A 16,682-nucleotide genomic window follows, 5' to 3' on the forward strand; every position below is an offset into this window, starting at 1 on the left:
TAATGTTTGAAACCTGTAACATCTCTGTTTATCATAGTGTCAGCTTGCTACTCCACTGACTAACATAACAACATCGTATTATGAGAAACCGTCTGTGTGTGTGAGTGGGAGGGGGGGGGGGGGGCAGCACTCTGTGTCGTAATAAATTGTACATCTGGAACAATATGTAACTTTTCACGGAGTTCTCTCGCCCATTGTCACATAAGAAACTTACAGTAAACATCAACTGCAGCGAAGCAGGAAATTGAAGATAAAGTGTGGTCAACTTTTATTATTTTCACAAATTGAATTACACGCGACAGATTTCAAGAACATTTATTTCCGCTACCACTGACAAAATTAGTATTTTGTAAAGATGTTTCCTTTTAATTATTTTCTGTTGGCGACAATTATCCCCAACAAGGCGGCTAAACCGCGGTATGTTACTTTAAAAAGATAGCTAGATCCGCTATTGAACTTAAAAACAAATATTCATGTCTCTTTTCCCATGTATGTAGACTTCAGGAGTTCGTCCCGACTTCAGGACTGCTTTAATTTCTCTTGTTATAAATCAGGGTAACGACTATTAACTCCAAGGCTTCAGGAATTTATGAGGTAAACCAGACGATGCTTAATAACAACCGATATGTATTTTAGGAAAACGTTTGGGAGCGCGTATAAACTTTCACTATGTGTCACCCGGTATAGATACAGTATTTGTCACAATGCGGCAGCTAACATGCGTTGTCACTGAGGAGGGACGTAAGCTGTGCCAAGTGAGTAATGACAGCTCGTGATTACACAAAGGCGTGCCCACAATCACTGCGCGAGCTTCATGGGAGAACGGCTCGACAAGCATACAACAGCGGAAATCTCAATAGAAACAGCATCCACGTCACCCGTAACGTGGGGTACCAGGAAGGGGGCTGGGCGGCAAGTAGAATCATACTGCGCGTGCGCATGCGCGCACCCAGGGCAGCCAACTGCTGAACGTGACGTCGTGTCGCGCTCTGGGCACGCTGCCAACAGTGCAGTGCTACGGCAGCGTCACGTACAGCCCGCGCGCCTGACTCACCCAGATAATGCCGCTGTAATGCTTTTCGGGGAAACTTCTGGCACGAAGAGGCCGCTACACTGAACCTGTGGAACTTTCTATATTTACAAAGCTCCGCTAACTGGTACGTCTCTCTAGCCTCTCGTAAACAGATAACAAGTGTCACACAACAGTACTCGTCACACACTTCCTAGAAGGAACGCTTATACTCACAGCCATCCGCAACGAGGGGAGAGAATGGGTGGGAGAAGACGAGGCACTTATCCCCATCCTCAAATCTGAATACATGCTTTTTATATATTACAATATTTTCATAAATTTCTAGCAATGACTGTTTGCTATTCTATTACACTGAATCTTAACATCTGAGGTCATAAGTCCCCTATAACTTAGAACTACTTAAACCTAACTAACCTAAGGACATCACACACATCCATGCTCGAGGCAGGATTCGAACCTGTGACCGTAGCGGTCACGCGGCTCCAGACTGTAGGGCCTAGAACCGCTCGGCCATTCCGGCCGGCTGTTGAAGGTCAGTTCTACTGACCATTTCGAAGGTGATTTTTTGGGAGATTTTCCACGTTTATTTGGTTGAGTACTGGCTCTTGGCTACATTTTGTCTAACCAATCCAAAAACATATAGCTTTCAAAACACATTCTCTCTCTCTCTCTCTCTCTCTCTCTCTCTCTGTGTGTCTCTCTCTTGCTTTCTTTTTTTTCTAACGTAATGTACACAGGTCAACATAACGCAACAGAAATCATGAGAGTAACAGGATAAAACCAGTAACGTAAGCAAATGTGAATCTTTTTTATGCAAATAAAGCTGAAGGTGTAACCAAAGTCGAATAAGACTTTTATAAAGTTTATTCCCTGTTTCTGCACTTCGAGGAGTATTAATTTGCCAATTTTTGCTGGTTATCTTTGTTGGTAGCGAATAGAATTTGTTCAATCGCTACGAATTAGTCGATTTTTATTTTTCAGTTTTCGCCTTATATTATGGGAATTTTAATAAAGCTTTAGTTATTTTGTAAATTCATTTCATAATTCGTTGTGTACTCTGGATGTAATCGTATAAGGATGTAATTTCAGATTGTTGGATCAAAAAGGTGTCATCTATAATCACATTAGTAACATAAAAGATGTAATTTGCATGTACTACTGAATCATGCTTACCTTTTATGTATCAAAGCAATCCAAGCTCACCAGACAAGCTTAAAGCTGGCAATATTAAAGTGAAACGCACATGCAGCAGATTCGCTATTCTTCAACGTAATTGGCATGATTAAATTGTAAATCGAAAACAATTCTTCATAACAATTCTTCAGTGTTTTAGGTGTAATTATTCTGCTTTTGAGGCGTATATATAGTCTCAGAATATCAACAAGAGAAAGTTATTAAATAATATTGAACGGATAAGTTCGTGAGATTGATATATACCATATTCACATTATTTACCTATTTTTTCTCGAACAACATTTCATAACACATTTGGCAGATGTGCCCACCTACCCCTCCCACGAATAGGAGGGTTCTTGTTGTAACTGCAAAAAAAATGGCTCTGAGCACTATGGGACTCAGCTGCTGAGGTCATTAGTCCCCTAGAACTTAGAACTAGTTAAACCTAACTAACCTAAGGACATCACAAACATCCATGCCCGAGGCAGGATTCGAAGCTGCGACCGTAGCAGTTTTGCGGTTCCAGACTGCAGCGCCTTTAACCGCACAGCCACTTCGGCTGGCTGTGTTGTAACTGCAGTGTCCAGTACTTCCCGCTCGGGTACCAGGTGGCTGCGGTTGGTCGGAGCGAGTGGCAAACAGCCCGTGTGCGCCGGAGTTTAAAAGCTGTAAATTCAGGAGGTCATAACTGCGCCCTGTCAGAATTGCGCCCAAATATTCGCGCGCTGTCGAACACTGGGGCTGTTGTTTTGCAAGCGTACTTTTTTCTCCTTAAAATTCGAGGTCGAGTTAGTGATGTTTCTAGGTAAATCGATTATTATCAGTCGCTTGAAAGACAACGCACACACCGATTCAGTTATATCAAAATTGGTAGTGTTAGAATTTTGCTACGCTCTTCGAAATTTTTTTGTTGACATCCATACTTACACTTACGTTAAAGCGCCGAAGAAACTGGTATAGCCACGTGTTTTCAAATACAGAGATATGTAAACCCAGGCAGAATACGGCTCTGCGGTCGGCAACGCCTATATAAGACTAGTGTCTGGAGCAGTTGCTAGATCGGTTACTGCTGCTACAATGGCAGGTTATCAAGATTTAAGTGAGTTTGAACGTGGTGTTATAGTCGGCGCACGATCGATGGGACACAGCATCTCCGAGGTAACGATGAAGTGGGTATTTTCCTGTACGACCATTTCACAAGTGTACCGTGAGTATCAGGATTGCGGTAAAACTTCAAATCTCTGACATCGCTACGCCAGAAAAAGATCCTCCAAGAACGGGACCAAGGGCGAGTGAAGAGAATCGTTCAGCGTCATATAAGTGCAACCCTGCCGCAGATTGCTGCAGATTTCAATGCTTGGCCTTCAACAAGTGTCAGCGTGCAAACTATTCGACGAAACATTATCGATATGGACTTTCGTAGTCGAAGGCCCACTCGTGTACCCTTGATGACGGTACGACACAAAGCTTTACGCCACACCTTGGCCCATCAAGACAGGCATTGGACTGTTGATGACTGGAAAATGTTGCCTGGTCGAACGAGTCTCGTTTCAAATTGTATCGAGCGGATGGACATGTGCGGGCATGGAGACAACCTCATGAATCCATAGACCCTGCATGTGAGCACGGGACTGTTCAAGCTATTGGAGGCTCTGTAACGGTGCAGGGGTTGTGCAGTTGGAGGAATATGGGACCCCTGATAAGTCTGGATACCGACTCCGAGAGGTGACACGTACGTAAGAATCCAGTCTGATCACCTGCATCCATTCATGTCCATTGTGCATTCCGACAGACTTGATCAGTTCCAGAAGGACAATGCGACTTTCCACACGTCCAGAATTGCTACAGAGTGGTTCCAGGAACACTCTTCTGAGTTTAAACATTTCCGCTGGCCACCAAACATCCCAGACACGAACATTATCTGGGGATGCCTTGCAACGTTCTGTTCAGAAGAGAACTCCACCCCTCGTATTCTTAGGTATTTATGGATAGCCCTGCAGGATTCATTGTGTCAATTCCTTCCAGCACTACTTTAGACATTAGTCGAGTCCATGCTATGTCTTGTTGCTGCGCTTCTACGTGCTCTCGGGGGCCCTACACGATATTAGGCAGGTGTACCAGTTCCTTTGGCTTTTCAGTGTATTTTTGCAGCCATTTCTCTCAGTTGCTCCTTCAATTGCCTTTACCATTCCGCCCTTTGAAATTATCCTAAAACTGATACGCTAGCAGGGCAAGCGTCCAGAACGCAATGCGATGATCCCTACGGAGGTTCCACGGAACAATGCAGACAGGGGATTGGTGCTATGCTTTCACAAAGAACACGCCGTTCAAAACATATACGAGTATTGAAAACAAGTGACCAGCTTCTTAAATAATTAAAAGTCCCAAACAAGTGATACACGCATAGGTAGTTATCAAGTGCCCCGAAAGCAAGCTTCGGTGCATACATTAACGGATCAAACGCATCCGGACACCGCTATGTAATGCGGAACCGACCACTAGATCTGTGATTAATTTCTAAAATTTTACGTGCCTGAATGCACCTTTTCAACTGTACAACTGCTCTCCTCTACCACCCTCCCCTACCGCCCCCCCCCCCCCCCCCCCCCGAAGCACCACACCCCAGCCATAAAACTGAATAGTTTCGATTTTTGAAAACTTGTCACAAAACTTACAATTATAAATAACTTACTACAAAATACGGTTCTGAAACTTTAATTTTTAAATCATAATTTTATATAATCAAAATAATAAAACTTCAACGTTTAATACGAGGGTAATCCTACAAGTACATAGACCTGTTTATTTCTACAATGGTTTACATCAGTTTACAGCTTTAACATTAGCTATTTTTCGACGTAATCTCCTTTCCTGTCGATGCATTTTTGTAGACGCTGTGGCAGTTTTTGTATGCTCATGTCATACCAGCTCGCCGCCATGCTGTTCAGAAAATTATGAACCTCTTCTTTCACCTCGTCATCGGAGCTGAATCGCTTTCCGGCCAAATGTTCTTTTAACGTAGGGAACAAGTGACAGTCACTGGACTGTAGGGTGGCGGGGTGATTATAGTCCACTGAAACTGCTGCAGGAGAGCAACGGTTTGCCGAGCGAAGTGTGGGCGTGCGTTGTCATGGAGAATGTGTACACCCTTGCTCAACATTCCTCTTCTCCGGTTCTGAATTGCCCGTCTGAGTTAGCCTCACAGTACCTGTAAACGTTAATTGTGGTCCCAGCGATTCAGCTCCGACGACGAGGTGAAAGAAGAGGTTCATAACTTTCTAAACAGCATGGCGGCGAGCTGGTATGACATGGACATACAAAAACTGCCACAACGTCTAAAAAAATGCATCGACAGAAATGGTGATTATGTCGAAAAATAGCTAAATGTTAAAGCTGTAGACTGATGTAAACCATTGTAGAAATAAACAGGTCTATGTAATTATAAAAAAAATAGGAGACCTTGAAACGTCCCCTTTGAACAATTTATATATGAGACTGTGCTTATACTGACACACAATATTTTTAGCGCAACGCAATCTGACTATCAAAGATCCCTGCAAAAGAATGGCACTGACTAACATTAAACTATACCTTTCACAAATCACTTACTCCACAAAAATCTTCGCTGCTCAAGCTACTGCAATACAGCGAACGCCACTACTGCCAGCTAAATAAAAGATTCAAACTATGGAAGGCACTAACTACTGATAGGGATAGTTAGCAAATGAAAGATATTAATAGAGAACAAACAATGTATTTACCTTGATATCATCATATATAAATATAGCAGTTCATGACAAATTACAAATCTCCGCCATCTCTCTCCCCACATCCACCACTGCTGGCGGCTCACCTCCAACTGCGCAACGCTACGCGCTGTTCACAGCCAGCTGCCTAACACTACAATGGCGAGTATGACAACAATGCAAAGCAGCCACAGACTGCACACAGCACAGGCAGTGATTTTCATATTGAGCGCTACGTAACGTTGCCAATAAGAAAACATAAACAGCCTACTTACATAGAGAAAACATAGCCTACTTATATAGCCCCCATGCTCCCCACAAAAAATTTTACAAATTGGGTTGGGCAGTGGCCAATACAGATTTGAAAAAATTTTACATAATTACAATAACAAAGAAATCAAATGCACACACTTATTGATACAATGTTGGTCAAAAGCTAAAAATTTCTCACAGTCCATAAGGACAGTCCTAATCGTACATAACAGGAGAATAGCAGTGTTTTTCTCAAAGTCTGAGCAGTAAAAGAAAATGCACACGGAAGTAGTGGATTTCCATGCAGTCTTGAAGAAGTAGTGTCCTTCCATCAGAAAGACAGTGCTGACTCTTGACATGCTGACAGGTAATGGGCCACAACATAGCAAACCCACAGCAGAGTCAGTCGACGTTTTGAAGAACATTGGTAGGTAGGTCATCACAGAACAGACCCACTGTAGTCCTGGTAGAGATTACGGTATTGATGGGCCACCAGAGGTGCAGACCCACTGCAGGCCTTGTAGAAATAATGGTACTGGTGAGTCAGCAAAGGTGTAGACCCACTGTAGTCCTTGTAGAAATAATGGTATTGGTGGGCCATCAAAGATGCAGACCCACTGTAGTCCTTGTAGAGATAATGGTATTGGTGGGCCATCAAAGATGCAGACCCACTGTAGTCCTTGTAGAGATAATGGTATTGGTGGGCCACCAGAGGTGCAGACCCACTGTAGTCCTTGTAGAAATGTCCAGCAGCCATCTGTTGCGATTGTGCAGGTGCACATTCACCATCGAAGAGTCTTGCGGAGAATATAGCAAGTCCATAAACCACCACTTGTACACTCACAAAGTTTCTGGAATTGTCCTTAGAACCAGCAATGCTGTTATCCAGTCCCTTGCTGAATCATTAACACACGTGCAAACACTAACAGTCCCTACTTCTCACATATTGTCCACATACTATGACCAACAGAAACGTGTGCAGTGAAATGTTACTTAATTTGAAGAACTGGTAACAATTACAATTTGGTAACATAAAAATACAATAACAAAGGTACAAAATACATCATTAAAGAACATAACAATACAGATAACATTTGTAGTACAGGCTTTACAAAAGAATAGAAATAGACATATACGTCAGTGTTACAGGAATTATGACATGAGTACATACATAGAAGATCAGAATAACTTGCGAAACATCAACGTCACACATGAGCATTAACACAAAACAGAATAAATAATGTATAACATCTTTACAAAGTAAATAACATATTATTAATGCCAATTGTATTTGAGGATAACAGTATTCCTCATCATAGTGAATGTAACTTAGTATTAGAAGAATTCTACAATATAAGTCTTATCAGATAAACATATAAATACAGGAAAAACATAAATACCCAAGGGTACACAAACATGTAGCGGAATAATACAAGGAAAGGACAGGGTTTGTTTTACTGCAGTATTTTGCAAACAAAACTTTCTTTACTTCTCGGAGATCTCCCTTCGTTCAACATTATTCCCAAAAAGTCCTATCTATACCTGCTTTCTGTGTTCTATTCATATTTCTTTCAAAATAATTATTTCTGATTGTACAATACTCATTTGGGCCCAAATCCTTTTTATATAACTTCGCAATGCATTCTTTACCTATTCTCCATAGTCAGTTTCTCATATAGTCTACCCCCTCTTAAGCTAACTTAAATCTACTGAGGTCAGATGCTAAACTAAGGGACGAGGCAATGCAGCATCACATAACAAATCAACACAAACAGCAATGCAAAAAATGCAAATTGGCAAAGCTAGCAGCATAAATGAGCAAAAGTCAAATTCAATAACACTATGCCTGGCAAACAGCAGCAACTTATACCTAAACATGACATAGCGCAAGCAGAAAAAATATTACACTAAAATGGCCATGTCTAATACCTATGTCACATCTTAACATTAGAGTGATGCATCACAAAAACTTACGCTAGTAGATAAGTTACCAAATCGTAAAAAAATTATTTATGCAATTCCTGTGAAGGGAAATTTCTTTTTGTGCTCCCTCATTTGTTTTGGATGGATCATAAAATTATTTACTGGATCTGTAGGCATAAAATATTTATATTAGTACATATATTAAATTTTATTTTAACCATTGCTGCAGTGCAGCTAGAAACTTGATATTAAACAAAATGTGTAAATAAATACATAAAGCAAGCCATATGGCATTTTTCTTAACTAGCAAGACAATAGCTGTGAAATGTTTCTCATCGTTTCATTAGGCATTTCAGTAAATATCATAAATTACGAGCTCCACAGTATGCTTTCAACAAGGAGATGTCAGTAGCGCGTACAATGGCCTTCCCTTTCTTTTTTTTCTACCTGTGCCGCTGAAAAGGGCTCGCAATAATGGCTTTTTCTCCAGGCGTCTGACACAGCTGGGTGCCCGCGACGCATTACGTGCAGGTGGTCACTTAACTTTCTTACGGAAATATTTACCGCTAAAGTGACAGTCTGATATAAAAATATTTCACAGGTCAAGAATTTGCGTTACAAATCTGTAGAAACAAAATGCTATTGATATAACAGTGTCCAAAAAAATTTTCGTCTGCATTGTAATACATTCACGCATATACACACACATTTCATAACTCTTAAAGTACGTTTCTTGGTTTCCAACATCCTTTTCATAAATCAGAGTCCCTAACCACTATTCATGATTCCTTACCTTATTATACATATACATATTCGTCGACACTTCTTCAATATTTCATCCTGAGAAACATGTAGCATAATCAAATTCCTCAGATACGGTATCATCATCTTATTGATCATAAACATACCTCAACAGCATAATACACATCGTCGTCGTAATAATAACATCATAACACCTCAGTCAAATCCCAAAAACGTCGTAGCTTTCTGCAATAATATCAAAACCTAAAAAAATTCTCTGCTCATGTCAAAAGTGTCAGCTGCCTCAAACGTACTTTAAAAATCATGATCTCATACCAAATACATCATTCAAAGCTCTCATAGTATCACAATGGTTCCGAAAAAATATGAAGAGTTCACACAGTACAGACAAAATACAATTTCGTAAGTGTGAAGTTATCGAACGGTGTAATTACGTAAACATCTGTCACTGATATAGTAAAATAAATGTTTGTCTCTCTCAGTTACATGATCAGATAGCTGTGTAATTTGTGTGTTAGAGAAATATGGTACCGATGTGTAAAGTTGTATAAGCAAATACCATATTAGCTAGGGTTCCTTGTGGTTGCCACACACATGGTACACAAAGTAGGCGTATAGCCCCCTGAGGATTAATGTAATTATACCCTCAGGTGTTACAGATTACAGCAATGGAATGAAATGTATCACGGAAAACTTTCTTTGTAATTCAAAAATCTTTAAAAATAAATGTTTTAAGTACAACATTAATCACTGAAATGCGTGTCCTGCAGCGCTAAATGTGCATCTTGTTGTAAGATAATCTCTGTGGAAGTGTCGTAGTTATCGTCCTCCAAAAGCTAAGTTCTGCAGAAGCCAATGTACTTACCTCATGATACACAACAGTGAAATGCTTTGCGTATAAATGTCTTAGTTATTACGCTTATTGCCGTGATGAGGAAAGTACTGTGCTGTAACGTATTGTTGTGCTACGGAAAAGGCAGTCTCATTGTAGCTATACCACAAAAGTTACTACTAAAACATGTTTTACTTTCCAGAATAAAATAGAAAAACTGTGCAGATATAAAACAGAAACACCGCAAAAGCAATAAGCTAAATTGTCACTCATTAGTAACGTCGTGATAACATCGTGTAGCTGTCACATAAACTAACCACTGTGTCCTCTGGTATCTCACAGAAAGTACTTTAAACCCAGAATGTATTTTCAAGTAAACCAAAACGTTGCATTAAAATCTCATTAGCAGTACTGGTAAATGTTCTAAGTATGTAAGCCTGATAGTCGTTACGTAATCGTGCAACTAACAAGCAAGAATGTACAAATACAACACTGTGTCGTCTGTTCACTATAACAATGCATTCGTAATTTCTGTTTAAAAATGTTCCCTTGGTTCTTGATTGGATATTGTACTTCAAACATTGTTGTATGTTAACAGTTTCGTAAGCATACTAGTAACGTGAAGTGAAACGTTTTATGGCAAAGACAAAGTTAAAAGGCAGATTATCTGTCAATAAATGGTTTTACATGTGAAATGTGGTGTAAACCTTTACTCTTCATAGTACTCAGAGTTTGAACTTGAATGCAATTGTCAGGCGGTATACGTCGGTAAAGAATACTGGAATTTTTCTCAAGGTTAGCGTCTATGTTATTTTTCTCTGAGCCACCAGGCGCACGCGGCTGCCTGCTGTGCGAGTCATTGTCTGTCTCTTTGTTGGCGCGCGTCGTTATTGGGATTAGGAGGCCTAACTTCTACAAATTCACCTCCTCGAGAGGGCCCTGCTCTGTTTGAAGCTCGCCAGTTCTGATACAATTCAGGTCTGTCGTTACGATCATATCGTCTGTCGTCATGTCGGTGGGTTCCGTAGTTTCTTCCTTGTCCGTCACGTGGTGGAGAATTTCTCCCTGAATCGTAACTGTGCGCCGAACTGTTGCGTCTGAAGTTATTCTGTCTCCCTTGATAATAATAGTTCTGGTTGTCATATTGTCTATTTCTATGATTGTCTCTGTCATATTCATTACTACGGAAATGCGATCTTTCTCTGTAACTATTACTCTGCCAATGGTTGTCATATGGGCGGTGTCTGTTTTGGTCACGATTTGCGTTGTAAGAATAGGCTTGTCGTGGCCAGTTATTGTTTCTGTCGTCACGGAATTGTGACGGATGTGACCTGTAGTGATTGTTTTCCTGTTTTCGCATCCGGCGACTGTCAGTGTCAATTTCTAATTCTTGTAAGAGTCCCTGAAATGCTTCAATGTCGTCTTTGCAACGTCCTGCCAAAATAATATGTCGTAAATGTTCAGGCAGTTTGATTAAGCAAATGCGGATGAGTTCTGAGGGGCTGTATGGGTTTGACAGGTATTGATTCTTGTGCAACATGTCTTCAAAATATTTCACAAGACTGGAAAATTCAGATTGTTCGAAGTGTTTCATCATTATGATGTTATGTTTTACACGGTCTTGTGTAGCTTGAGACCAATATGCTGAGAGGAAGGCATGGTAAAATTCTCCTTCACTGTGGCAATCGTGAATGACCGATCGCATTCTTACAGCTGGTTCATTCTCTAAATAGCCACACATGAATTCTAATCTGTGTTCTAACGACCAGTTGGGAGGAAAACAATGAGAGAATTGATGGAGCCATGCTTGTGGATGAATGTCGTTGCCAGAATTCTTAAATGTTTTGAATTTACGTGTAGTAATGAACAGCTTATAGTCAAAATCATCATGTCGGCAAGTCGCATGTCGGTCATTGTTACGTCGTTTCGGCGGTTCCATCTCAAAATTCGGCGAACCTTGCCAACTTCTTTCACAATTTCCGAAGTGCCCTGTGTTGTTATTTTGTGTCTGTTCCGTATTTGTATGTCCCTCTTCCCGTATTGGGGCGCGAGTGTCCTCTGAAATACGTAATTCTTGTACTACTTGTGCCAACTGATCTTGCACTTCGCGGATTTCTCTTTTGTACTGTGTATTGATTTGATTTTGATTTTGTTTGAATTTTCTAATTTGTTCATACTCTTCAGTGTCCATGAAGGCTACAGGTGTTGTGTCATTCAGATCATCATCTACCTTTGTAGATAAGTTAGTGAATTGATCCGAAAGTTCGGCTACTTTATCCGATAGTGAAATCATTTCCTCTCTATGTTTTTCTGAACCAAGTTTCAGAGTGTCCATTTGTGTTGCAATCGTGTCTACTGTGACCTTTAAGTTTTCCTGAGTTTTTGCAAGTTGCATAACCGTATCGGTAGATGCAACTGAGTCAAATTTTGCTTGCAAGGTCTCATGATTTTCATGAACAATAGTTTGCAGTTCTTTTATGGCTGCTTCGTGATTCTGTAGTGCATTTTCATGACGCGAAAAAATAGGTTGGAAATGCTCACAAATTTGTGTTTTTACGTCATTACAGACTTTTTGACATTTCGATTCAATGTGATGTAACTCAGCAGTTAAATCCTCACGTGTTCGTTCAAGAGTTTGCTCCAATGAGTCTAACTTTTTAAGATTTTGTTCCATTGTGTCTAACTTTTCAAGCTTTTGTCCCATTTGTTGCATTAATTGTAATAACAATGCACTGGTGTCTGAAACATGTTCCTCAGTGCTTTTCGGCAGTGAATTTACACCGGAAACATTCACATTTTGACAAGCAGAAAATGTGTCTTGACTTATTTGAGAAAACGGTGAGGATCCAAAACCTGAATCTACAGTATTTGCGAGATCGTGTCGTGTCATTTCGGCTTCCTGAGGCGAGCTATTGCCGACCGATCGATCGATAATGCTTCCCTCTTCACTAATTGTTTCACTGTCCACGCCATTGTTTGACGCCCGCTCCATTTCCCTGTGCACAGTTACCAAATTACTACTTTCAACATTAGTAAATTCATTACTCGGTGGCGCTAACACACTACTTTCATTTTCACTGTCATTTCTCAGTTTACTTTGGAGCCTAGTATTACGTTTTTCACACGCCATTATTGTCACAGTATTTCACACGACAACACAGAAAAACACAATTTGAAGAGCAAAAATAAGAGAACACATTAACATAACACTGAAAATAATATCTAGTTAATTACAGCTGCGAAATACTTGGTGCAAATCTATATGCATGCCACAACTGTTTTACTGTACAACAATGAAAGACTGCAACTACAAAGGAGATTTTCTCTACAATTACGCGCTACCAATAAACAAAATCTACACTAATTACACAAACTACAAGAAAAAATCAGAAGATTCCAGTGAGGTATCCTAGGCTAAGGGTCGACATATGAAACGTCCCCTTTGAACAATTTATATATGAGACTGTGCTTATACTGACACACAATATTTTTAGCGCAACGCAATCTGACTATCAAAGATCCCTGCAAAAGAATGGCCCTGACTAACATTAAACTATACCTTTCACAAATCACTTAATTCACAAAAATCTTCGCTGCTCAAGCTACTGCAATACAGCGAACGCCACTACTGCCAGCTAAATAAAAGATTCAAACTATGGAAGGCACTAACTACTGATAGGGATAGTTAGCAAATGAAAGATATTAATAGAGAACAAACAATGTATTTACCTTGATATCATCATATATAAATATAGCAGTTCATGACAAATTACAAATCTCCGCCATCTCTCTCCCCACATCCACCACTGCTGGCGGCTCACCTCCAACTGCGCAACGCTACGCGCTGTTCACAGCCAGCTGCCTAACACTACAATGGCGAGTATTACAACAATGCAAAGCAGCCACAGACTGCACACAGCACAGCCAGTGATTTTCATATTGAGCGCTACGTAACGTTGCCAATAAGAAAACATAAACAGCCTACTTACATAGAGAAAACATAAACAGCCTACTTACAACCTTACCCTTGGGATTACCCTCGTATAAACAACACTTTGTTCCCCGGTTCTGCTTGATACAAATCGGCACAAGTGGGTAGGCTTCGTGACTATGACGTCATGATTTCAACTGCTGCCAGTTGCCGAAGAGTTAGGAAAAAGGGAAGACAGTCGACACGAAGGTAATCGACGTGTACCGACCACACACACACACACACACACACACACACACATACACACTCATTGCACCTCGCCGCACGCCCCTGCTCATCGAGTCACGTTAGACGCAGACGCACAAGACCGAGGGCTGAACCCTCTGCTGGGGGCGAAGTACTAGCGCTTTGTGCGCTTCACCTTCTTAAATGATGGGGTGAAAATGTGGGATGACATGGTGGGTGTTTTTGTTACTTGACTTTTGTGCTGTTGGGATTTTTTTTCCATATAGATAAAAGAAAGATTAAAGGGTAGTTAGAGGGACAGTGAGAGAAGGGAAAACGAACGGCCTAAGTGACTGGCCGGTGGTTATAGTAGGAGTCTCCGCTACGGCTGGTGGTTGCCTAGTGTGTGATCATTTCTGAACTTGGCTCATTGATTTCATTTTTTTCCTGACAAATATGTCATCGGGAATCTTCTTGTCTCTCCTACCCGACCGGGCCTCTTCCCACACCCACGATTCAATAACGTCGACCAGGTTGTCCCATTGGGACGGCGTGAATATTGGGTAAGAGTTAATGATGGCTAACTCTTGGTCCGTGGCTGCTTCCACTAATATAGTACGCCATCTATATACCCATAGGTCGAGCGGTTGATGGGGGAGGGGAGGCTTAGGCTGGCCGGGTGGGGTGTAGGGGTATGGGAGGTGTGACTGGGGGTACGGCCCGCTCTTCAGTGACGCGGCAGTGTACTTGAGGATTTCCTGCACATCGTCCACTCTTGGAAATGGTAGCCGCACCTTCCTCTTCTTCTTTGGTTGCTCGACTTGCGAGCAGTCAGGAAGCGCGGTAGCACCCTTGCTTGTGGCTGCCACCTTGGAGGGGGGCAGCCCAGGCGGCACTTCCTCTGTTTCCATGGGCGCCCCCTCCTGCATTGCTGCAGGAGGGGGAGCGGTAGTTTGCGTGGCCGCGTCGACCCCCATCGGACGACTCACGGCGGGGGTGGCGGCGGGAACTGGCGGCTTCTGCTTGATAGCCCGCAGCTCGTCGCGCAGCTGCTGGAGCTGGCGACGTTGATCATCATTTGTCATGCTCACTAGTGCCGTCGCAGCGGTGAAGCATAGTTACGTTGCGATTTAACACAAGTGCAGTATTTTAAAACTGGTGCCGACTGGTTCCAGCAAGTTAAAAAAGTTCCCGGAGAGCTGCCGGAACGCCGTTCCGGCCGAAATGAAGCCCTGCGGGGACTATTGTTCTGTCGGTAGACGGCAGTAGTAGTAGTAGTAGTGGTGGTGGTGGCGGTGGTCGGTCTGGAGAGCTCAATCAATTCGAACGTTGACTAGCTATTGGATATCACCTCAATAACAAATCCATCAGGGGCATATCAACCTTTCTAGAGCCGCCCAAGTGGACTGCTGCCGATGTGACTATGAAGTGGAAACGCGAAGAAACGACCACACTTAAAGCAATGACCTACAAGGATCGTTGAGCATTAAGGAGAGCGGTTGTAAAAAAAACGACATGAAATCAGCGGAAGGAATCACTTGTGAGTTCCGCAGTGTTACCGGCTGTGTAGCTAACACAATAACTGTGGCTGGTAGTTAAAAATAATGGGTTACAGTGCTCGAGCAGATTCTCATCGGCCATACATTTCTGGGCAGTAGATGACTGAAAACGAGTAGTTTGAAGTGATAAATCGCGCTATACATGCTGCAGTCCGATAGAAGGGTTTGGTTTTTGCGAGTGGGTGGAGAACATTACCGCCCAACATGTGTAGTGCCAATAGTGAAGTAAGAAGAATGTGGTTTTACAATATGGGTGTGTTTTCCGTGGTTAGGTTCTGGTGCCTTTATTACGTTGAAGAAAATGCTAAACGCCTAAGGATACGGATGCTTTTTGGATCGTTGTTTACTGCGTACATTAGAGGAACTCTTCGAAGGCAATTATTACAAGAGCGTGACAGTGCATCATCTGATTCAACAGCATCTGCGAGGCAATTGTTTGTGGACAATAACATTCCTGAAACGTTCTGGCCTGGCCGTAGTCGCGAACTGAACCCAGTGGAATATCTTTGGGACGAGTTAGGATGTCGAATTTGTTGCTGACCCCAGCGTCCTTCTCTGGTTTAAGACTGGGCTGCCATTCCTTCACAGAGATTGAGACGCCTCACTGAAAATGTTACCAGCGGAGTTCAAGCCGTGACAAAGGCGCAGGGCGGATGCCCCCCCCCCCCCCCCCCCATATTAATGTCCACTAATAGGTGTCCGGATACTTTTCGTTAGATAGCCTGTTTACTGAATTTTGAATTTGGTATCCTATCCTGAGTCTGTTATGGATTGTTAATGAGATACAATAAAATTACATTTTCAATGAATAATTCTTCTACGTAATTCCAATAAATATGAATCTTCATGTGCTCCTCTTTTATGGGTAAGTGATTCACCTGTCTAATTTGCGGATGATCCAGGTTTGAATATAGATACTGCAACACAGGATATGGTTTAAAAGAAAACTAAACAAAGTTAAAAGTGTTAAGGAGCAGCAGAAATGACATAAGCGACAATCTTAGCACACAATTTGGGGGACTAAAAAAGGAGAAGAAATAAAGGAAAATTGCTACCTGAGAAACAAAATAATACTGGACTGACGAAACAAGAAAGATACAATAAGCAGACCAGTATAGGCAAAGAGAGCATCCCATATTAAAAGTAGTTTGCATGTATCAAACGTACACCTTAGCTTGAGAAAGCAGTTTCTGAGAGTGTACCCCTGAAATACAGCAATATACGAAAATGAAATCTGAAGTGA

Source organism: Schistocerca piceifrons, chromosome 6 (assembly GCF_021461385.2).
Source record: "Schistocerca piceifrons isolate TAMUIC-IGC-003096 chromosome 6, iqSchPice1.1, whole genome shotgun sequence".
NCBI classification, from domain to species: Eukaryota; Metazoa; Arthropoda; class Insecta; order Orthoptera; family Acrididae; genus Schistocerca; species Schistocerca piceifrons.